Here is a 22,455-nt window from a genome sequence, read left to right on the forward strand (position 1 = left end):
TTAGTGCCCAAATTAATAAAAATGTACTTCCCCATCTAAAAGATTCACTGCATAAAAATATAATGAAAACTTACCTATTAAAGTCTTTAAAACAAAATGCAATCCTATCATTTCCCCTGTGTTTTGTTAGTTTTCTTCTGAGACTTCTCCAGAGTCTCAGTGTTTGTGGAACCCGGGAGCATGGCAGGAAATCACAGACCCCTCAATAACTGGTGGTGTCATGAAGAAGTCATGGGATTCATTTCACATGAGCGACTAGCTGTCCTTTGTAAACTGAGCAGAGTAAATTATACTTTTAACAATAATTATGAGAGTAAAAGGAATAGCAAAAGGGTGATAATGAGAAAACAACTACAGTTGAGCTGCTCAAAATGCCAACACAAGGGGTCCTTGAACAATTTGATGAAATGGCTAAGAATAGGCTGGTCACTAGACAGCCCACCCTCTGGATCATTGCAGATCAGGACTTCTGCAACATTGCAAAAATCACAGCCTGAGTTCCCCTTTTCCTCTCTTTTCAAGATGACAACTGCAACCACTTTTCTCCCCTTGAAAGAACAAGTTGGAGTTTGTTTGGAAGTTTCATGGACCATTATAATAATTATTGGGGATTAAGATGCTCTCTTGGTTCAGAGTAGTGATGGATGACCATGTCCTCAAAGCCCAAAGTTTAGTAAAGTGGCCCCTGCCCCTCCAGAGAGAAGTCCTTAGCCAGGTGAATGGATTCTCAAAATACCCAGCCTCGAGGAAGAGCTCCCAGCGCCAGCAGGCCATTGCTGCCTTCTTTTCTTAGTCAACATGCATTGAGCAGGCAGGTCTGGTCCTTGGTTTGGTAGAGCCTGGGAATGGTTACCAAGCCTGTATCCTATCCACAAAGCAAGGGCTGTTCCTTCAGATGACAACTGATAGAAACGTCTTCATCAGCCTGGCCCTGGCACTGTGGTCTGGACAACGCCTTCCTGACCAAAAGGGAAAACAGAATTGTAACAAAACAAGCTATCAGTGGCTGAGAGAGTTCAAATAGAGTCGAGAGGCTACTCTGGAGGTCACTCTTATGCAAGCTTCAGCTAGACATTGCTATTTACCATGGTTTGCCAACCCCCAACCAAAACCATTCCAGTCAACTTTCAGTAAAGAACACCTAGGGCTGTATCTAGGGTTCTACAAAAATTTCATGCACTGTGATTACTTTCCAGATACCTACAACCTCCAGATGGGTTCTTGGCCAGATAAATCCTGAAACCCAGAGGGGCTGGCTTCTCCAGAACATCAACTAGTTCCATCTCCCTACCCCATATTATTGACAGCCCCTTCCAACATGAAGAAGTTAAAATGGCCGTAGCCCCAATACCCCTAAAGGGTGGGAGAAGGAACAAAGGTGAAGGAGGAGTATAACAGAGAAGATAGGATTTAACCAATGAGTATGACTGTTGACTCATTATACTGATATTTCTTTAAGTCTCTAGTGTCTTGTAGCAGTTAGAAGGAAAATCCTCAAATTATGCAACAGTAATCCATACCAAACTCTGCACTCTGTTCTATAACTGCTTGTTACAATGTACTTTGAAATGCATTGCTTTTTTGTATATATGCTATATTTCATAATTTAAAAAAATGTTAAAAAAGACATCATATTTCTTATCTGTTAGAAAGCAGTTGGGAAGCCCAGGGGTGAGGGATTGCTTGCTTGTTTGAAAAGACAGAGAAAAGGAAGTATGTGTGTAAAATGCTTACTCCCTCTCTCTGTCCTTCCCTCCCTCCTTCCTTCTCCCCCTCCCATACTCTCTCTGCTGCACACCTGCAAGCACTGGGGATCCAAATAAGAGCTGGGTCCCACCCTCCAGGTACTTACAGCTGCATCATGCTATTATGGAGTTCTTTCTATTAAGGAGACTCCGTTTTTAAAGCCCTAAGCACAATTTACTTAAAAATTGTATTTTATTTTATTTTAAAAGGCTCCTTTTTTGAAGTCCCCCAGGCAAGAGTGCAAGGTGACTCTGCAGCTGACCAAGCCCCAAGCTTGGCTGCTGTGCTCCTTCATTTATTTGTAAAAGCATTTCGTCTCACACCAGAATGGACTTTTGTCTTTATACTGCCCTTTTTGGAAGCACTTGCATCTGGAAGTTTTCTTGGGACGGTGGGTGCTTCGAACCAGGTCCCAGGAACCAACCGTGGCTTGACCAGGCAAGACTCTTCCCCAGATTCGAGCAGAGTTTGCCTCAGAACTCGCCTCTGCTTCCCTGCCTCTCCCTTGTACTCTCAACTGGGGCAAAACACTTAAACCTTTCTCTGTACACCCCCATTTATAAAGTGGACATAATGGCCCCTTCTCCTTTCATAGGAGTGCCAGGAGGCTTTTGTGTGTTTCTAACGGACATGGAGCGCCCCCCATTTGGCGGGCAGAGAGAACAGGGCAAACTGCTGTTTTCTTTATTCACAGAGGAGCACATTCTCTTCAGGTCACTCGCAGCCTCCCAACTCTCGCCACTTCCCCCATTATAACTAGCTTAAGTACTCGTCAAGAAGAATTTCTTCAAGGCTCCTCTGTTGACACCCTACTAGTGTTTCAAGAGCTGGCCTTGCGAGCTATTTTATTCCCCCTTTGGTTGAAAGCCTGCAATCACTGTATTAAACAGTCTCCATTTAACAGGGAAGGAGACGGGGGAAAAGCAGAGACTCAATAACAGCTTACACACAGAACTAAGTCCCTTGCCTTGTTAGTGTCCCCTACTGTTCCCCAACCCTAGGCTTCAACTTTCATATGCTTTGGGAAAATAAACCAACAGCACGTGTGGCTGGAAGGGGAGTTGGATTTTTCCACGGCAGAGATTGACATGAGAAGCATGCTGCAGGGACAAGCCCATTGGCTGGGATGGGATGTTAGATTGGTGGTGACTCAATCTCTCTCTCTCTCCCTCCTTCTCTTTGTCTCTCTTGTCTGCCCAACAAAATATTTGGCCTTAGGACTTTCCTTCTCTGACTCCCTTCCCTGTTAAATGCCCCGCCACCATGTCCCACAGCAGCTCTTGCTTCTTACCTTGTTGCCAGAGAAACCAGCAGTAATAAGGAAACTGAGAGCATAACAGACTCGCTTATGTTTCTCCGAGAAGAGGCACCAATATTGCGCTCAATGGAACAGATCCCCGGGCATTGCTGGGCAGGTGCAAAGTGGCCACACTTTCTCCTAACCAGAGGTCAGGAGCACCCTTGGCTGACAGTCAGCACAGGCAGGTAGAACGAGCACCCACCGAGCACCAGAAAACAGAAGCTCTTTAACCCGTGCTTCTTCTCAAACCAGCTTTGTGGCTTGGGGCAAATCACTCAACATCTCCAGAGCCTGGGCCCTCAGTGAGATAAGACTATCCATGTCTGGGGACTTTTGTGAGGTTTCATTCATTCAGCACATAGGGATTGGATGTCTGCGTCCCAGTCACAGTGCTCCTTAGGTTAGTCTGAGTCCTTCCACAGGTTTCCAGTCTGGGGGAGAAGTTCACACAAAATTGGCATACACGATAGTGTTTGATAAGTGTGCCACAATAGGTGTGAGAAGAGTGAGCTAGGAATCACAGGAAGAGTACTTAACTCCCCCATGGGCGGCTGGGACGGCTGCCTTGAGGAGACCACAACTGACGCGAGAAGTGACTGGTGGAAGATGTTGGCAGGGAAATGGTCATGGAGACCCGAGAGAGCTGCCCAGTTAAAGCAGGATGACCGGAGTGGAGAGAGGGAAGAGGAGCGGTTGAGTTTGGTCAGTGGTGGGAGCGATGGGGGACATGCCTGAAGATCAGGGTGGAGCACGCCATGCAGATACTCTGTTAAGAGGTTTAGACATCATCCTGGGCAAGGTGGAGTCGTCACATACTTTCATACTGGGTGATGACACAATCAGATTTTGTGCTGTAGAAAGATCTCTTAAGTTGGGCAGTAGAAATGGAATTAAAGAAGATATAGTAGATATTCTCCATTTGTCCCTCCAGATCCATGTGCTCCCTTCCTCCATCCTGCTCTGTACCTCTGCAGGCTAATATCCTTAGGAGGCCATTTTGCCTTCTGGTTTCCAGATGGACTCAGCCCCTCAGCCCTTAGGAGGCACACAAAGAATATGGGAGAGTGGGAGGAGAGAGAAATCGGGTTATCTGTTCTCTTTCCCTCCTTATCATGGCCTTGGGCTGTGCTTCTACTGCCGGCCACGGCTCCTGCCTGGCTGACCTTTCTCCCACTGCAGCTCTCTCTCTCTCTCTCTCTCTCTCTCTCTCTCTCTCTCTCTCTCTCTCTCTCGGTTCCAGTAACATCTCCTCTTGTACCTTCCAGGTCCAGGCTGCTGTTGTAGATTGATCACATATCCTAGAAAAATTACATGTTCTTACTGATTCCTGGGGGCTTGAACCCATGATAAATAGGATATCTTGAACATGTTATTTTACATTTAAGGTGTGGCCCAACCGAATGAAGTTGAGTCTTAATCCAGATTACTAGAGTGCTTTATAAGCAAAAGAAAATTCGGACATAGGAGAGAAGGCCATAGGGAGGAGCAGGAAACCAGAAGTCTTTGGACCCCAGAGGAGAAAAGAGGGGACATGGCCATGTGATGGGAAAGCCAAGGAACCCAAGAAGGATTGGTGGCCAGCCAGAAGAAGCAAGCCTTTGAGCCTCTGAAATGGGGAGCCCTTAAATCCCCATTATTTAAGCCAACCCACTGGGTGTTATTTGGAATTGCAGTTGGGACACTAAAACAGCTCCCTACTCTTGCTGCCCCCTGGGTACCTTGTCATCCCTTGTAGGTTTCCCTTAACCTTAACAAAACCTTTGTAAACAGGATCTCTTCAGGTACCCTGATGAAGTGTGTCATCTTCTGGGACCTTGTGCTGGCTCCGAGGGCTCAGGCCGGAGCAGTGGGACCCTTTTCAAGCATCTAGATGAGGGGCTGTAGTGGGGCAGTGGCAGAAGAAGTCAATGGGTTCCAAAGGTATTTAGGACTTGGATGTGAGAGTGAGAGGAAAAGCGATGGATGACTTCCAAGTTTTGACTTCTGAACCTGGGAGCATGGTGGTGTTATTCAATGCCAAGACGGTTGGGCTAGGTAGGTCTGGGGAGTGCGAGGGAAGACAAAGGAGAGGCTTTCAGATGGAGCTGCCCCGGGGGCATTTGTGTATAAAAGTCTGGAATTCAGTACAGAAATCTCATCCTGAGGTAGAGAGTTATGAGTCATCAGCACAGAAGTGGTGAGTGCTGGAAAGGAAGTATAAACTGCCCCCCCCCCCCCCCCACCAAGCCAAATACATGCCTGAGAAGAGAAGGAAGATGAGGCAGCCATCGTGAGGAAGACAAACTTTGAAGGGCTGGGCACACAACCTGGAGGCTGAGGAGACACTGTCAGAGAGGTGGGAGGAAAACCAGAAGACAGACGTTTTAAAAACCAAGGGAAGGGGGTGCAAGGGTGGTTCAGTAGTAGAAAGCTTGCCTTCCATGCGGGAGACCTGGGTTTGATTCCCAGACCAGGAACCAAAAAAGCAAAAACAAATCCAAGGGAAGACCAGTTCAAGGAGTAGGGAGGGGCTGGTAGTGTCAGTAGGTATGAAGACTGAAGATGTGTCATTGCGCCCAGCATGGACAATTTCAGTGGGATTCCTGGAGACCAAGGGAAAGTTTCGTATGCAAGTCAGCAAGGAACTCAGGGGTTGGCCTCTCTGTTCTCTGTGAATTAAGAGCTGAAGGCTGCTGAGAATGAGGGAAGGAGTTGTCTCAGTTTGCCAGAGCTGCTATGACAAATATCACACAGTGGATTGTTTTAAAGAGCAAACATTTATTATCTCACCATATGGAAGGTTAGAAGATAAAAATCAAGGACTTGCTTTCTCCTGGATTCTGGGGCATTCTGGTGATGCCAGTTCTGTCACTCTCTCCTCCCTGGCATCTACTAAATTCGTCTACAGGACCGTGTCTGAATTTCCTATCTTTAAACAGATCAAAGCCCACCCTGATTCAACTGGGCCACACTTGAACTAATAATAACATCTTCAAAAGGTCCTATTTTCTAATGGGTTCGCAGCCACTGGAACACACATTAAGATTTGTGAGCAGTATGATTCAATCCCCAAAGCAGAGAAAGATCAGAAAGAAAAGTATCATACAAGGCTCAAGTATTTATTTTCTCTCCGGTTCTTTGGTCTGTGTAAGGAACTCCATATGTGTCTTTGAGTTCATTTTCTGGGCTGAGAAGAACTAAGGCAGTGGAAGCAGAGAGCAGGAAGGCTACAGAAACCAAGGGACCCTGTGATAGTTCTAATTTACCTACTTGTGTGTCCAGCTCTGGCTCTCTTTTTTCTGGCACTTTGGGGACCAAGTTATCTTTTGTCAGAGGAAGATGCCTCTAAGAATATGGCAGATGATTTGGCCAGTAGGCTTGCCATCCGTTCAAAATCCTCTCTCAGGCCCAAGGCATTTTCCTTTCCTGAAGCACCCCCAGAACAAAAGGGAAACACAAGATAGTGTTTCACTTTCGTAAATACTCATTGAGTGTTTGGTATATGTAAGCCTCAGACACGACTCTAAAACAAAAAAGCCTTTTCCCACACATGTACACGCAGGGATGAAGGCTCCCATTTTGCATTGATAGCAGGTTTCCCAGTCCACACAGCCTTTCATACTTTTTAATTTTTGTTCACACTCATTTTCTCCTCATTGCAACGCAGGAGTGGTTATTACCCCCAGGCCACAGCTGAGGAAATTCAGGACCACACAAGAGGCATAAGCCTGGGACAGAACACAGCGCCCTTTCCCAGGAGCACAGCTGTGTTTGTGGAGCCCTCACAGAACCATGGTGTGTTCTCCACATAGGCTCTCGGACAGACAGACACCCAGACAGACACAGGGGATATGGGGAGGGGCGGGGGTCCCCACAGGCAGAGCGAGAGAAGATCCAATGACAAGGCGGTTCCAGGACAGAAGCGGAGACTGGTGGGGCTGGCCAAGCACCTGGCCACAAGCCCCCCTTGGCCCCCTTCCCATCTGGGTGGTCCCGGCCCCCTGTGTCGTGCTTTCCCTCGTGCAGACGATAAGGACATTTGCACACTTAGCTGCCGGGTGGCGACAGGGCACCCTGGACCTGGTCATCCCTAACAGGAGTGAATCCTGAAAATGACTAGTCAATGATTAGAGCTGCCAGATAATGAAATAGGGATGTGAAATATGCAGTGCTGGCTGTGGCACACTGCTTCCCAACGCCGGCGCTGGGTGTTGGAAGCTGTCTGGGTTCACCGAGTGAATGTCTGTCCTGTGGAAGAATTCTATTTGGGGCGTCTTGCTGGGGTTAGGTGGGGACCCCCTTGGAAGCTGGCACCATCACCTCTCTCTTAGCATTCCTGTCCATGCCACCAGGCAATCCTGAGGAAGAATAAACCTTTTGAGCTTTAGGGCTGCACCTCTTGCAAGCACTAGCGGCTGTTTGGACGCCCTTGGCAGTCAGACTTACAAGCAGTCATGTTCCTGAGCCTGGGACAGCTGAATAAACTGCACAGCCGCTATTTAAATAAAATTCTCTGGCTTGGTCGGGGGAGAAAGTGAGCAGGGGGTCGCTGCCTGCGGTTCCCGTTAGGAAACCCGTTCATACACTGCTCAGCTCAATCCTCCCATTCAGAGACTGTTCCGAACATTTACTGTTTGGATGGGCATCCTGATTAATCCAAATATCCTGGCTAATGGTGAGCTGTCAGTTATCATTCGCAGAGCATGACTTTTCAAAAGAATTAGAACGCTGCAGAATACTCTCAGCAGTTAATTATAAGGAACATAAAGCAATCTATCTTATAAAATACTGAAGGCATTTATTTCCTTACAAATGTCATGATGAACCCATGTACCAAAGAATTGGTAAAAACATGCAACTGCTAGTTAATGGAATGCTGGATTAATAGCTTTTAATGAACTTCCCGTGTCTTCATTCTGTCATATATTTATTTTCTTAAGACACACTGAGTATATGTGAAGACAATAAGATTCAACAGGGTAATAGAAGACAGTGTCCTTAGAAGCAACTTCAACCAACCTTGCAGCCAGAGGAGAATTCTACTTTCCAAACTTTCTGGCAATATCTTTTTTCTTCCTTTGCTCAAAACCCTCTGGTGCCAGAGATCTTGCCACCCCGTTCTGTTCATGAGATTACTATTAAAAAGTCCCTCTTAACCCTGGCCTCTGAAATCATGGGATTAGGTCTCATCTTTTTGTTTTAGAGCTCCTCAGATATGTGGGACAGAGACAACCCTTGCTCGCAGTTTCCTTTTAGCACAGCCTGTCACTTTCAGTTCCTGCAACTCTTCCTCCGATGTTTGCAGACCATCCTTTGAATATTCACTTGTTTGTCAACACATTTATATAATCGTGGCTCCAAAGGGAAATACGGCAGCAAATGTGGTGGTATAGAACCAAATGCAGTGGGACCTTCATCTCCTTCCTTCTGGACTGTGTAATTCCATGATAGAGGCTTAGAGCTTTGGTCCAAGGTCATTCTCCCTGGGTTCAAGTCCTGGCTCTGCCACTTCCTACATTATGACCTTGAGCAAGCAACTAAGCTCTTTAATGCTCAGTTCCCTCTACTATAAAAGGGAAATGATTATAGTATGAAGGCCACAGTCTCCCAAGGTTACGGCAATTGAGATAATACATGTAAGGGCTTAGTTACAGACCTGGAACATATAAGTGCTCAATAATTTAGCTCTTTCCTGCACAGAAGATTAAGCTGAGGGCTTGCGTTTGCATTGCAGGCCAGGTTCAAATTCTGGCCCTACCACTTATGAGCTGAATGGCCTTGGGGAAGTGACTTGATCTCTGTGCCTCAGTTTCCTTATCTGTAAAATGGGATATATGGTTCTTAGGAGGATTAGAGGAGCTCTTATATGTAAGGTGTTTGAAAAGAGCCTGGAAAATAAGGGCCACATAAATGATGGATGCTATCATTGCTTGAAGATGCATCTTGTTTGTAAAAGGGGTCACATCAAAAGGTTGACCCATGTTGTTGTGGGTGCCAACATGCCTTTTCTCATGGCCCGCATTCACCTGATGGTCTGTGCATCGAGAGCTCTCACTCTGAATCTCAAACTACTCTCTTAGCAGAGCATCTTGAACATGGTAGGTGCTTCAGAATTCTGGCATTTGGGATGACACCAATCTATCTTCCCTCTATACTGTTTGAAATCTGCTTTCCTAGATTCTGGCTGGTTTGACTACCAGTTTTCCAGACTTGGGTTGAGTGTCACCTCTCAAAACTGCTGGGATCCTGCCAGGTGGAAGGGACCACCCACTACGTTGTAGCTGCCCCTAGCCTGCCACCTGAGGCCCTGCATGGCCCATGTGGGGTCTCATGTCCTTACTCCCTTTAGACTGCAAGCCCCTCTAGACAGGGCCGTGGCTATTTATTTTTCCGCATTCGTTATGTCCAGCTTCCCCACTCTATGGCTATAAACTGAAGTCACATTCAGCTTAAGAAAGACCCAGCATGTTGACGTTCTTGTCCCACTGGCAACTGTGAAGAAATGCTTCCTTTTCCAGAAGCACTTGGGAGAGAGATGATGCTACAAATGTCTCTGTAATGAAGGATATACTTTATAGGCTGGAGTCCCCAACTGTGGTTAAAAGCACTAATATGCAGAGAAACTTGTTTAGAGTGAACAGTATTTCCAAAAGGATTATTATTATAACTTCTAAAATAGCAAAGTTATTTTTCCATTTTCTTTTCTTTTTCCCCAATTGGCATTTCTTCAAAAAAAAAATTAAGTTTGGGAGAGAAAATAGAAATAGGCACTATTTTTTTCTATCTTTGAGTTTAGAGATTTGATTATTATTAAACTAAAAAGCAAATTTATCTTTTTTTTTAACAAATTGAAACTTACACCAAATGTGCAGATCATCAAAAGATGTTCATTGCTCCTAATTGTGGTTTTTAAACCAGAGCCTTGCCATGAAAACGCAAAGCACTGAACTATTTCTTCCCATCATCACACCTTCCTCAAACTCCCAATTCCAGCTTCTCTTCATTAGTATTTTACCCTGACTTTACTGCAATGGAAATACTGAGCAAAGATACCACAAACGGAGTCAAAAGCAAGCAAGTGGGGAAAATACCTGCAACATATACTATGAATAAAGTGTTTATATCATTAAGACAAGAACTACATTATAAAAATGGGCAAAGAACGTGAACAGGTAATTTGGTGCAAGAGAAGAAATACAAATGTTTAATATATACTTAAACAATTCTCTACATGGCTATCAGTCAAGAAATGAAAATGGAAAGTGTAATGAGACACACTTCACCTATAAGATTAAAAAAAAGATGAAAATAACCAGCATTAGTATAGATTTGAGAAAAATAAACTCTTGAAAAGTAGTTACAAGGAATATAGCTTAGGAGAATCCTCATGGAGCAACTGGCAATGTTTATTGAGAGCCGGAAAATGTTCACACTGTTAATGATACAATTTCATTTTTACAAAGTCTTACTAAGAACAAATCTGAGAATAGTGGAGAGATGTACATAGAAGAAGGCCATTGCAGTGTTGCTATGTAGCAAAAAAGAAATCGGAAACACCATAAATCCCCATCAATAAGAGATTAGAGAAATAAATTGTGGAACACCCGTATAATAGAGTACGCTGGATCCATTAAAAGGGGTGAGGTAGAGACACATGTCCACAATGAGACATTGAAGTGAAATGGCAATTATAGAAAATGACATAGTATGATATATCATTATTTCAGAAGGAAAATAGGGAAAAATAGACCAGAACAGTTGAAAGTAAATTTATTTTCTGTTTTATAAACATCTATACCATTTGAAATTTTAACAGTGAGTAGGTACTATTTTTATAATAGAAAATAAAAATATTTCCAATTTGGGAAAAAAGTATTGAGGAACTGTTATAGATTTTGCTATAGATTCTCTCTTTCACTCGCTCACTCTGTGTGTGTGTGTAAGAAAGAGAGAGAGAGAGATTTGGATATAAAGAAATCAGTGTTTGCCAGGGAAACAAGTGACACAGTAGATTTTTCACCCAGAATAATGGAAACGGGCTGCTTGGGAGAAGTGGCAAAGAGGAGGTCTGGAATTGAACACTAGAGTGTCCTACAGTGCATAAACAAAGAACTAGTACCTGAATCCTTCACGTATACCAGGGAATGACTTGGGGGTTGGCTGATGACAGAGATGAGATGGGATAGGAAATAAATGCCACCAAATACTTCAGCTTCCAAGAGAGGATTTTTTTTTTCCAGGAGGACAGAGGACTATGTGGAAGTGGCAGAGAGACAGAGAATTTTGGCTCGGTATCCAGCCCACTGAAGGGTGTTTAAGAATGAGCAGACTTTGAACTAGGAAGTCAGAACCTGCCCTTTGACAGCATTACCCACCTAATTGCATCACATCCCAAAACCTTTCTTTTCTAGAGTCATGACCTTCAGCCCTTTCTTTTCTAGAGTCATGACCTTCAGCTTGAAAACAAAATGAAGATATAGCTCTATCCATTAGTCTCCTATCTACAATCTCAAAAATCCTAGAAGCTGTTTCAGTTTCTTCAGTATGCAGGTGAAGTGGGTGGCTTAGAGGAATTTACCATGAACTGAAAGGCTCTTTGGTCCATGCTTCAGGAGGACAACACACCTTCCACTTAGCCGTATCCCATCTACATGGCGCTTCTTCCATTTTCCTCCACAGGAGTCTCTCTTACTCCCCTTTTCCTCCTGCAGGAAGTGCCTGAAATCTTTACTCTCTCAGAGCCTTTGAATCCCTATTTTTGTCTGAAGGAGAAAGCACTGCTGCTTCCTCAGGTCTATTGACTGAGCACTGACTTTTTCGTAGTTAAATGGTGAAGGATTACTTCTCACTCCATTCTGGGATGCACTCATCTCTTGGCCAATCTCATGCCATTGGTGTAGTTTACCGTCCCCCCTTATATCTAGCTGTTTTTTCAAGCACTTTCTTCCATTCTGACTAAAGGTTCTTACCCTGTGTCATCACCTTGCAATAACAGGGCTCATAATCAGTGGTCACTTATGACAAGCAGATAAACACACCAAGTACTGTGCAGGCAACTGGGACAGTGACCTCATTGTCCATCCCTCTGGAGTTTGGAGTTGTATTACATCGCATATGGCTCAACCTGGAAAGTTACTTTCAAAAATAGTGTGTTGAAGGCCAGAACAAACACAGTCCTTCTGAACACCTTGGAAGTCATTGAGGCTATTACTATGAGTTCATATTTGTTAGTAACAAATACTTGGAGTAAGGATAACACTACCCTAGATCATTATCTTGACTGTCCCATTCTGGCTTGTATAGATGCATAGCAAATGCTTAAGAAAAATGAGGCATTGTAGACTGGGATAAAAACTGCTAGAGGAAATCCCAGGTGATACAAAACCTCCTTTTAGCCCCTAGTACCAATGTTTGTTCTTCACGCATGATCCCTTATTTCAGGGTATCAACAAGAGACAGAATGACTGATTTTGCACTATTCATCTTTTTGCTTCCCCCATCTTTAGTCAATGAAGAGGAATAATCTGGGAAATGACCCCAAAGCACATAACTCTAACCATTGTTTTTATTAAAATACCATCCTAAATCTACAAGGGTTAATTCTGAAATGGATAAATGTTTAAGTAGCCCCGCAAATACTCCCAGTTCTCTCCTAAGTCTTCCTTCCTCTTCCCTGCGGAGTTTTCACACTTTGATTTCTAGTTTTGGTGCCACGTGGGTCCTTTTAAGGCTATGACCAAGTAGAAATGCAAATCTTTTTCCCTCGGTGGGGAAAATGACCAAGTCCCATCACAACTCTCACCTGCGCCCTTCACCTCCAAGCCTTTGGCCAAAACTTAAGTGTCATTCCCGAATCCTCTCTTTCCCTCATGTCCCACATCTGAGCTACAGGAAAATCCTACTGGCTCTGGCTCTGATTATGAAGCCCAAATCCAAGCCCTTCTCTCCATCTCCGCTGCCAAAACCCTGGTCCAAACCACCATTTCGTACCTGCTCTGGTTTTTCCGTCTTTGCTTTTCTCGCCTCACCATCCATCCTCTACCCAGCAGCCATTGCGATCTTCCTAAAGTACCATGCAGATTGTATCATTCTCTGTTTCCATTGCACTTGCAGTATAATCTGAACTCTGTGCCATGGTATAAGTCCATGCATGACCTCTGTCTGCTTCCCCAGCATCATGGCATGTCATTCTCTTCGTGTTTCCCATCGCCCCACCCCACTGCCTTCTCCCCATCCCTTGGAGATGCAGAGTTTGTTAGGGCTTTTTGTTCGCTGTTCCCTCTGCCAGGAATACTCGTTTCCTAGAGCTTCATATGCCTGACTCCTTCCCATTATTCAGTTTACAACTCCAATGTTGCTGCTTCCCCATCTAACATAACTCAACCAATATTGTCACTCTCTACCACATCATACCATTTTTCTGTATCTGAAGTTATCTTATTTATTCTCATGTTTACCTGTTTACTGACAGTCGCTCTCCCCTGGAGATGCTGCGAAGGACACAGAGTCTGCTTACTTCCCGCTGTATCCTTAGACAGTTGCCCATCACAGCACAGCCAGATGGTCAAAAAGTGTGTGCTGACGTCCTTGTCCCCTATTAAAGCACAATTCGGAGTCCCCATGTTATTTCATCCCACACAAAGGGAGGACACCAGGAAATAAATACAGAGAGTATAAGATATATAAAAATGAATTGTTTCTCTACATCTGACATAACTATATTTTGGCCTCAGAAAGTTGGCATCAATGTCAAGCATCCTGTCTGGTTCCCCTGCTTCTGGTTCCTGGGCTTTTGTCTGGGCCATATTTGCCCTGAACTAGAGCTGGATGGAGATCTTATAATCCACCACACAGCAGCTGTTTTGCAGACTTGCTGTCCCCTGGGGTGGAGGTCTACACCACCTATTTTCCTCTCTGTGTCTGGCCTAGGCTTCTTTCTCCCAGCTCACATTGTCCACTTGGCCCAGGCATCTGATCACCAAGAAGGATGCAAGCTTTAGGGGGTGCCGGCTCCCTACTTCCAGGCCTATTATTTTATTCTTATGGGTGCATCCACTGAGCTAGATCTTAATAAAGAACAATGTCTCAGCATTCTTACACAGCAAATATTTCAGAATGTAGGAAAAAGGGTGTTTTATGGTCTTGACCAGCCCGTCTTCTTTGCTTCCCTCCATCTCCCAACCACCAGTTCCACATCTACACCTCCTCTAGGACACCCCACAATTATCTGAACATAAAATGATGCAGGCATATATTGATCTCCAAACAAATGATCCTTTTCCCTTATCTTTCATTATACCCTCCTCCTCTCTTAGGTCTGAGCTGACCACCGACCACATGTGGCTACTGAACGTTTGATATGTGGCTAGTTTGTAATGAGATGTACTGTGAGTGCAAAACACACACCAGAATCGAAAGACTAATTACGAGGGTTGAGAAAAAAGAACATAAAATATCTCATTATTTTAAAATGATATCTTGTTTATATTGTGCCAAATAGTATAACTTACTAAAATTAGTTTTACCTATTTCTTGTGTGTGTGTATGCATGGTCTGGGAATTGACCTTGTCTCCCGCATGGAAGGCGAGCATTTTGCCAATGAATCACCCATGCACCTCTCACCTATTTCTTTTCATTCAGTTAATATGGCTACTAAGAAAGTTGTAATTGCCTATAGGATGATATCATGTTTCTGTTCCACTGTGCTACTCTAGACTTTGCAGCTTTGGATTATCCTTTATTTTTTTGCTCTTTGGATTCCATATCAAATCTTTCAGCAAGCCTTGCCTCCTAGTCCTTTGGCCCTTTATCCTCCCTCTTCCTTTCCTGAGTCACCAGTCTGGACAAACCCTGACCCTCGGGGCAGTGCCTCCTGCACCAAGCCAGGCCCAACTCGGCAGCCAACAAGCAAACTCGATAACCTGAGTTACTGAGAGTTAACCTCATTAAAATTCCCCTGGAGATTAAAAAGCAAACAAATAACGAAACAAACTCTCTGAATAGCGGCACTGTATAAGAACTCCAATGTGCTAGAGATGAAATAACCAGCCACTCACTTAATTTCATCTGCTCCCCTTAACATAAACAAATGCCTCTTGCCCACAAATGAAATGCTCCTTGAGAAAGGAGCAGGACGCTGTTTCCAAGCTCAAGAGGAAGGAAATGGAGTCGCTGACCTTCTAAAACCACAAACAATTTGGTTTCGACCCAATCTTCTGTATGTGCAGAATCCAGACTTCCTTTTAAGACAGCTTACGTATAGCCTACAGATATTTCTAGAAAATCCCAAACTCAGCTTTCCACCCCCAGCCCTACCCCCAAGAGAGCCAGTGAAATAATCAGTGTGGAGGAGGTAAGAATGGAAATGGGCCTTGAGTAGATTAGCTCTTGGGGATGCTTAGGAATGACTGAAGGTGGGCATTAATCAATTCTTGTTTCCTTCATCCCTTTCTGCCCGGTCTGTGGCCGTGGTCAGTGTACGGGAGGGTTGCTAATGTGAAGCAAACCAAACTGGGCTTTGGCAGAGGCTGGAGACCCCCTTCAGCACAGAGCGCCTCCTCTCTAACCAGCAATGCTTCACTGCTCCTGAAGGGTTTCCTGCTCCTGAGGCCTGCCACCTCGATGGAGGCTGAGAGTTACCCGCGGCCTGTGCAAAGAATCCGTGTGGTCTCCTACCCCACCCAGATGCTGTAGCCCCTGATGCAGCCACTGACCCACGGCCATTTCAGAGAGAAAGACCAGCCCCTGAACTACCAGGAGCTGTTCTCTCTTGGGTCCCCAACTGATGCCTATAGAAGAATAAGATTGGTTCCAAAGTTATAGACCCAAACTGATCATTTTTAGTGTCAAACACTCATCTCATAAACGAGTCCTTATGACTGGTCAAACACACTGGACTCAGACAGCCAGGCTGTCACCATGACAGCAGAACATTTTTCCCACATAGAACACCAAATGCAGTAAGTGCCAAGCAGAAGTCCAGAGAAGAATGTCAATGGATTCTCTTTGTTGCATCTCAGACATGAATTCCCTTAGAGATACACACACATGCCTCTCCACCTCCCACACAGATGGTCCTTCCCCAAATTTCTATAGATGGGGAATTCAGCTAAAAGGGAAGCCCGGGGGTAGTGTGCGGCAATGCAAGAGGTGGTCCACTGCTTGCCTTAGTGCTCCTAGCAGGTTTACAGGAGCCTCATTTTTTCTTTCTTTATTTCTTAAGCACCAGCTGGCTGAGCCAATTCTTTTCTCCTAAGGGCTGGCTGTGTGAGTCACTACCCATCTGCCAGCAGCAAGAAGGTGGAGAGGCTCACTCAGAGCCCTGAGTGACTGCCCCCAGTTGCTATGAGGATGGCACGAAGCTTGCAGCTGCCGGAGGTGGTACAGACAGCCACAGGCTTTGCACTATCCTCGGCTCATCATACCCTCTGACAAAGGACAAGTCACCCTCCACCATGGGTCCTCTTGAGACTGGTTTGGACTCCTCAGACTGATGCAAATGTATTCTGGTTGATGTCTGGTTTGGCCCGATCGTATCATACTGATTGAAGGTGTCTGGTAGACTTAGAATTGTAGTAGAATAAGTTAGATGTTGGGAATTGAATCTTGTCTCCCACAGTTAGGTATGTTCAGGTCCAAACCCCTGGTCTTGTGAGCATGGAACCATTTGTGAATGGGACCTTTGAAGATGTTATTGGTTAAGGTGTGCCCAAACTGAAGGAGGGCAGGCCTTAAGTCCTTATAAGCAAAGGAAATTGGACATGGAAAAGAGAAGCTATGGGGAGCAGCCAGTAGTTGGAAGTCAATGGAACCCAGAAGAGAAAAGAGAAGATCCTGCCATGTGCCCTGTCATGTGATGGAAAGACCAAGGACCAAGAACTGCCACAGTCAAACCCCAAATGGCACAGTCTTTAGGGAAAAGGAACTGCCTTGCTGATGCCTTGACTTTGAAACTTCTAACCTTGAAACTATAAGCCAATAAATTCCTGTTAAGTCAACCCATGGCAAGATATTCGCTTAGCAGCTGGAAAGTTACAACACTAGGGTTAGAATTCATAGCTGCATAAGAATAAAGAATTTGGTGTTTGGAGTTGTCGAAGACCCGGGCACTGGCAGAGTGGTGTCTTGAGAAAGACTACTGTTTGGATGCCCACGGTAGCATGGAGGCTGAGAGATCCAGATATGAATCCTTGTTTGTTGGACTTAGATGCTTCTACCAGACGTCTGGATGAAAATAACTATGACAGGGAAAATTGTTCCACTTACTTCTTGATGTACAAAAATTACCAGAAATTCTGGAATTCTATCATGGTCCAGAGAAGATGGAATGGAACGATGCCACCTATGCCTAGAGCAGCAGAAAGAAGTAAAATCTTGGAAGCACTGGGAAAGATGCCCTAGTGAATGCTCACATTAAAATTGGTTATATAATTTTAAAAGATGAATATTTTAAATAAATGATTGCTGTAATATTTTAAGTTCTTACAGGCCTTACCAACATAGGTCTTAGATTCTACAAGAGATAAAATTATGTTAGCCTTGTGCCCTTTGTATGACATGCCTATGACAATGGCATGTAACTTCAGGCTGTTCTCTGCCACTGAGTTGACATTACTTTCTGAAGATAAGGTAGGTTAGGAAAGTCTATCTGAAGAGTTGAGCCAGAATTAGCTGAGTTATGCTGTCATAACAATCTCAAATTCTCAGTGGCTTAATACAATGAATGTTATTTCTCCCAGCCTGCAGGTTGTCCAGCATTGTACATGGTGACTCAGAGACCAAAGCTGCTTTGAACTTTTTGGATCTGTCAAGCTAGGCTTCTGAATTTGCCCCAGTAGGGTAAGTGAGAGACTAGAATCTTGTAACTTGGAGTCACATGACCCTACTTAAATGCTAGGGATTGGGATGTATAATGTGTGTGCTCAGGAAGGAGAGAAGAACTGGTGAGCACTATAATGTTCACCTTAACTTTCCTTCTTCTACCTCTTCTCTGTGCCCAATTATGCCTATCAGGGTAACTTTTTCCTCTTTTGCAGACTGGTTCCCTTGAATTTTGTGGTTCATGTGTTGGAAAACAAGGATGCCAACTGTTGATCTCTCTCTCTCCCAAAATTTTCAAGGAGGTGATTGTTTGGTCCAGTTTGGGAGACTTGTCCTCTCTGGCCCAATTTACTGTGCACCTTTAGGTAGGACTGACCTAATCTAAAATTAAGAGAAATATTAATAGGTTTAGGAACTATATCAAAATGTGATATAGCTATCCTAGTATGATGTGGTAAAAGATTTTTTTCTCCTCAAAGTTCCAGCATCCAGACCTGCCCTCTGCAATTGCCACTAGCCATATGTAGTTATTTATATTTCAATCTATTAAAATTAAAAGTTCATTTCCTCAGTCATGCTAGCCACATTTTGAGTGCCCAGAAGCCACATATAGCTAGTGGCTACCATACTGGGCAGCTCTGATATACAATGTTTCTATCATCACGGAAAGTTCATTTTGGATACCACTGGTCTAGACCTTAAGCTCATAAATCCTCTAGACAGAGGAAACATAACCTGCAATTTAGAAAAGAAATTCAACATACTAGACTGGAGTCAAGAAGTTTCATGTTAAAGAGAAGAAGTTACCCTACTAATAAGAATCCAATTAAATCAACCGAAGACTCCAAAAGAAAAGATGGCAGGAGAGGCAATAAAAAAACAACGTAGGACCTTATTGCCCACCATTGCAGGAGTGATGTCAGCAGACTAATGTATAGGTTAAGCGAAATCTTGATCAAGGCTGTTGGCCACATTGTTGATAAATTCATACGTCATCCCACAGGAGTGAACTGCATGCATAAAGGCTGCACAGTTGCCCACAGAGACAATGAATGAATCGGCTCTGCAGCCAGTATTCTATTTTTTTCTCCCCACCTTACTCTCCTTTTCTCCTTCTTCCATCTCCACTCTACCTCTTTCTATATTTTTCATTGGAAAATATTTACCCTTCTACTCTCAGGTCCCTTCAATTATCAAGCCAAGTCAGAGATGTGATCTTTTCCTATGCACCCTACCACTCTGGCAGCCATGGATGCAAAGCTTTACCAGGTCTTGAAGGACGGTGGTGATAATCAAATGTCGAACGTTGCCCTGGGAGATGTTCATTTCCTTTTTCCAGGATGCAGGACAGAGCTAAGTATATATAAGTTACTGGATGAACTAATGTAAATATGTGCTCTGTGGAATGAAAATTCAAAGGTGTTAGTCAACCAATTAAAATGAAACTGAAACAAACCAATATAATCTGTGATAAAAAAAAATGGGGCAACACTAGAGTAAAGAGGATATGGAAAGCTTTTAACATGCAAATGTGTCTTGTGGATTTCCAGGAAGATTTTATAATATGCCACATTTTTTTTTATTTTTTTATTTTTTTTTTATTTTTTATTAACGGAAAAAAAAAAAAAAGGAATTAACACAACATTTAGAAATCATACCATTCTACATATGTACTCAGTAATTCTTAACATCATCACATAGATGCATGATCATTGTTTCTTAGTACATTTGCATCGGTTTAGAGGAACTAGCAACACAACAGAAAAAGATATAAAATGTTAATATAAAGAAAAGAAATAAAAGTAGTAGTAATAGTAAAAAACAACAACAACAAACAAACAAACAAGCAAACAAAAACAAAAAAAAAACCCTATAGCTCAGATGCAGCTTCATTCAGTATTTTAACATGATTACTTTACAATTAGGTATTATTGTGCTGTCCATTTTTGAGTTTTTGTATCTAGTCCTGTTGCACAGTCTGTATCCCTTCAGCTTCAATTACCCATTGTCTTACCCTGTTTCTAACTCCTGCTGAACTCTGTTACCAATGACATATTTCAAGTTTATTCTCGAATGTCCGTTCACATCAGTGGGACCATACAGTATTTGTCCTTTAGTTTTTGGCTGGATTCACTCAGCATAATATTCTCTAGGTCCATCCATGTTATTACATGGTTCATAAGTTTATCTTGTCTTAAAGCTGCATAATATTCCATCGTATGTATATACCACAGTTTGTTTAGCCACTCTTCTGTTGATGGACATTTTGGCTGTTTCCATCTCTTTGCAATTGTAAATAACGCTGCTATAAACATTGGTGTGCAAATGTCCGTTTGTGTCTTTGCCCTTAAGTCCTTTGAGTAGATACCTAGCAATGGTATTGCTGGGTCGTATGGCAATTCTATATTCAGCTTTTTGAGGAACCGCCAAACTGCCTTCCACAGTGGTTGCACCCTTTGACATTCCCACCAACAGTGGATAAGTGTGCCTCTTTCTCCGCATCCTCTCCAGCACTTGTCATTTTCTGTTTTGTTGATAATGGCCATTCTGGTGGGTGTGAGATGATATCTCATTGTGGTTTTGATTTGCATTTCTCTAATGGCCAGGGACATTGAGCATCTCTTCATGTGCCTCTTGGCCATCCGTATTTCTTCTTCTGGTAGGTGTCTGTTTAAGTCTTTTTCCCATTTTGTAATTGGGTTGGCTGTCTTTTTGTTGTTGAGTTGAATAATCTCTTTATAAATTCTGGATACTAGACCTTTATCTGATATGTCGTTTCCAAATATTGTCTCCCATTGTGTAGGCTGTCTTTCTACTTTCTTGATGAAGTTCTCTGATGCACAAAAGTGTTTAATTTTGAGGAGCTCCCATTTATTTATTTCCTTCTTCAGTGCTCTTGCTTTAGGTTTAAGGTCCATAAAACCACCTCCAGTTGTAAGATCCATAAGATATCTCCCAACATTTTCCTCTATCTGTTTTATGGTCTTAGACCTAATGTTTAGATCTTTGATCCATTTTGAGTTAACTTTTGTATAGGGTGTGAGAGATGGGTCTTTTTTCATTCTTTTGCATATGGATATCCAGTTCTCTAGGCACCATTTATTGAAGAGACTGCTCTGTCCCAGGTGAGTTGGCTTGACTGCCTTATCAAAGATCAAATGTCCATAGATGAAAGGGTCTATATCTGAGCACTCTATTCGATTCCATTGGTCGATATATCTATCTTTATGCCAATACCATGCTGTTTTGACCACTGTGGCTTCATAGTATGCCTTAAAGTCAGGCAGCGCGAGACCTCCAGCTTCGTTTTTTTTCCTCAAGATGTTTTTAGCAATTCGGGGCACCCTGCCCTTCCAGATAAATTTGCTTATTGGTTTTTCTATTTCTGAAAAATAAGTTGTTGGGATTTTGATTGGTATTGCATTGAATCTGTAAATCAATTTAGGTAGGATTGACATCTTAACTATATTTAGTCTTCCAATCCATGAACACGGTATGCCCTTCCATCTATTTAGGTCTTCTGTGATTTCTTTTAACAGTTTTTTGTAGTTTTCTTTATATAGGTTTTTTGTCTCTTTGGTTAAATTTATTCCTAGGTATTTTATTCTTTTAGTTGCGATTGTAAATGGGATTCGTTTCTTGATTTCTGCCTCAGCTTGTTCATTACTAGTGTATAGAAAAGCTACAGATTTTTGAATGTTGATCTTGTAGCCTGCTACTTTGCTGTACTCATTTATTAGCTCTATTAATTTTGTTGTGGATTTTTCTGGGTTTTCTACATATAGTATCATATCGTCTGCAAACAGTGATAGTTTTACTTCTTCCTTTCCTATTTTGATGCCTTGTATTTCTTTTTCTTGCCTAATTGCTCTGGCTAGAACTTCCAACACAATGTTGAATAATAGTGGTGATAGTGGACATCCTTGTCTTGTTCCTGATCTTAGGGGGAAAGTTTTCAATTTTTCCCCATTGAGGATGATATTAGCTGTGGGTTTTTCATATATTCCCTCTATCATTTTAAGGAAGTTCCCTTGTATTCCTATCTTTTGAAGTGTTTTCAGCAGGAAAGGATGTTGAATCTTGTCAAATGCCTTCTCTGCATCAATTGAATATGCCACATTTTGTAAATTCATTTGACCCCAGATCCCTTTAGTTTTGCAGGTTTTTTTGCTGGATATAAAGGGCTGACCTAAAGTACTAAAGCTGGTTCTCATGAGTGACTTGGCTTTGTAGATAATTTCAAAGAAATGCTTGTTCCAGAATATTTTGAACTTTGTGTCATTGAAATAAGAATATTCCTAAATTGATCATGAAAGGCAAACCCAGCTTAAGATATATACCATTATAGTCATCAAAAAAGTTACATTGTAGATACTTTGTATGTGTGTTAATTTGCTATGCTGCCAGAATGCAATGTACCAGAAACAGAATGGCTTTTAAAAACAGAATTTAGTTAGTTTACAGCTCTAGTTCTGAGAAAATGTCCAAACTAAGGCACCAACAAGAGGTTACCTTTACTCAAGAAAGGTTGATGCCATCCAGAACACCTCTGTCAGCTGAGAATGCACATGGCTGGCATCTGCTGGTCCATTGCTCCAGGGCTCCGTTG

The 22,455-nt window shown here is 43.0% G+C and overlaps 1 long non-coding RNA gene and 1 pseudogene across 1 annotated transcript in view; one reads left to right on the plus strand and one right to left on the minus strand.

The window, feature by feature from the left end:
- Positions 1-592: 592 nt before the first annotated feature.
- LOC143669331 (uncharacterized) overlaps positions 593-22,455 on the minus strand; it is a 28,800-nt gene continuing 6,937 nt past the window's right edge. The window contains exons 2-4 of the long non-coding RNA XR_013168861.1: positions 19,113-19,244; positions 13,483-13,619; positions 593-959 (exon numbers count right to left, since the gene is read on the minus strand). This is a non-coding gene — a long non-coding RNA (uncharacterized LOC143669331). The remainder of the gene's footprint in view (positions 960-13,482; positions 13,620-19,112; positions 19,245-22,455) is intronic.
- On the plus strand, positions 17,172-17,426 carry LOC143669093 (coiled-coil-helix-coiled-coil-helix domain-containing protein 7 pseudogene; annotated as a pseudogene).

Source organism: Tamandua tetradactyla, chromosome 25 (genome assembly GCF_023851605.1).
Source record: "Tamandua tetradactyla isolate mTamTet1 chromosome 25, mTamTet1.pri, whole genome shotgun sequence".
In the NCBI taxonomy this organism is placed as follows: domain Eukaryota; kingdom Metazoa; phylum Chordata; class Mammalia; order Pilosa; family Myrmecophagidae; genus Tamandua; species Tamandua tetradactyla.